Genomic DNA, 2,680 nt, shown 5'->3' with positions numbered 1-2,680 from the left:
TGTTGGAGATGATCAAGCAACCTATGGATTTGTAGTTGTTAGTTAGTTACCTGGCAGCTCAATAAATTTTCATTCTGTTCTAAACCGTAACCCACGCTAGACGTGTTATTTCCACCTCTGCCCCAAGAGGTTATGGGCCCAGAGTGGGTTCCGGAACGCTGAAGAACTCGAAGAATTTTCTCGAAGAAGTTAATTTTCAACCTGAAGAAGTTTACATGAAGAAGTAGGAAAATCTAGAGAAGATGCCTAACGGAGACGGAAGCGGTGCCGCTGCTGGTGCTCAAGGTGCTGTCCAACCTGAGGCTCGTGGCCAGAACTACGGAGCCGGGGGCCATCCGCCGATCGAGCGGCTGGTCGGACGTGACAACTGGCGGACGTGGAGGTTCGCAGTGCGCACGTACCTGGAGATAGAGGACCTGTGGGACGTGATTGAACCAGCTCAAGGCGCGGCCGTCGACGCGAAGAAGGACCGGATCGCTCGAGGGAAAATTATTTTCTTCCTCGATCCGTCGATTTTCCACCACGCGGAGAACGCGAAAACTGCCAAGGAGTTGTGGACGAAGCTGTGCGGCCTGTACGAGGACACTGGACTAACCCGCCAGTGGGCGCTCCTGCACAAGCTCATCACGACGAACCTGGCGAGCAGTGGGTCCATGGAAGCGTACGTGACCCGGATGACGACTACAGCGAATCACCTCATCGGAATCGGCTTTCCGCTGGACGAGAAATGGATCGGCATGATGCTGCTGGCGGGACTACCGCTGGACTATCGTCCGATGGTCATGGGGCTCGAAAATTCTGGGATCGCAATCACTGGTGACGCCATCAAAACCAAATTGCTCCAGGAAGACGACCTGCCCGTGGAACCAGCCGGAGGACAAGCGTACGTGTCCAAGGGGCGCTACAAGGACAATAAACAGAGCAAGCCTCAACCGAGTGCTGCTTCAAGCAAATCGAAGGGATCGAAGTGTCATCGCTGCGGCAAAGCTGGCCATTTCGCCAGGGACTGCACAGCCAAGGAACCAGTGCGCAACGACCGCGACGGCAAGAAGAAAGCTTTCTGTGCCGTGCTCTCGGTGCTGGATTCGGACGACGCCAACGATTGGTACTTCGACTCCGGAGCTGTGAAGCACTTGACCAAGAACGAGGCGCTGCTGGAGAACCCCCGAACGACGTCTGGAAGCATAATAGCGGCGAACAACCAGGCGATGAAGATCGTTGCTGAGGGAACTACGACGTTGCAGCCGACGTGCTACGACGACACCATCGAGATCGAGAACGTTGAACTCGTGCCGGAGTTGGCGGTCAATCTACTTTCCGTCGGGAAGATCGTGGATCAAGGCCATACCGTCGTGTTCAACCGAGATGGATGTGAGGTGATCGATGAAGACAACAGTGTCTTCGCGACTGGGAGCAGATCGAACGGGCTGTTCAAGTTGGACCAGATCAAGCCGAGAGCGCTGGCGTGCTCTTCCCGCGAAACCGCTGAGCTGTGGCACAAGCGTTTGGGACACATGTGCATGAAGAACCTGATCAAGTTGAAGAACGGTCTCGTCAACGGAATCAAGTTCGAAGGCAACGAGTGTGGCAGAGGCTGCATTGTCTGTGCAGAAGGTAAGCAGACGCGATTGCCATTCAGCCACGCAGGGACCCGTGCGGCTGGAATCCTGGACCTGGTGCACTCCGATATCTGCGGCCCGATGGAAGAGAAGTCGTTGGGTGGCTGTCGCTACTATCTCAGCTTCACCGACGACAAGACGCGCAAGATTTTCGTCTACTTTCTGCGAACCAAGTCCAAAGAAGAGGTTCTGCAGTGCTTCAAGGATTTCCACGTGACTGCTGAGCGGCAAACGGGCCGCAAGCTGAAGGTGATCCGGACGGACAACGGCCTGGAGTACACGAATCGGCTATTCCAGGACTACCTGTCGGGGATGGGCATCCGTCATCAAACCACCGTGGAGTACACCCCTGAGCAGAACGGACTTGGAGAAAGGGTCAACCGGACTGCCGTGGAACGCGCTCGGTGCATGCTGTTCGAAGCTGATCTGCCAAAACCGTTTTGGGCAGAGGCTGTGGCTGCTGCGATCTACTTGATCAACAGGTCGCCGACGAAGGGCATCGAGATGACTCCAGAGGAAGCGTGGTCAGGTCGCAAGCCGGACTTGTCACACGTACGAGTGTTCGGCACGACCGCGATGGCCCACGTACCGAAGCAGAAGCGCCGCAAGTGGGACAAGAAAGCCGTGGAATGCATCCTCACCGGCTACGAAGAGGACACCAAGGCGTACCGCTTGTACGACAAGAAGACGAAGTCAATCATCGACAGCCGAGACGTGACGTTCGTGTCGGAAGGAGTGGTCAAACGTGGAGTGACCGCTGAACCGAGGGCTAGTGGACCGGAGCGGACATGTGTGCGGCTGGACTTTTGGGAGTACGTGCCAGCCGATCCCGTTCAAGAGGTTGTTCCACCGGAAGCCGCGGAACCACAAGAGGAGCCTGACGAAGAACCTGAAGATGCATTCGAGTCGGCCGAGAGCAGCGACGACGACGTGTCCTTTGCTGAAGATGACCCGTTGCCCGCGCTCCCGCCACAATCATCTTCAGAACCACCCAAAGGGGGGTTGAGGCTCAGTGGTAGGGAGCGCTTTCTTCCAGGCAAGTATAAGGATTTTAAACTTGG

The sequence above is a fragment of the Culex pipiens genome, chromosome 1 (assembly GCF_016801865.2).
Source record: "Culex pipiens pallens isolate TS chromosome 1, TS_CPP_V2, whole genome shotgun sequence".
In the NCBI taxonomy this organism is placed as follows: Eukaryota; Metazoa; Arthropoda; class Insecta; order Diptera; family Culicidae; genus Culex; species Culex pipiens.
This window is presented reverse-complemented; position numbering follows the sequence as displayed.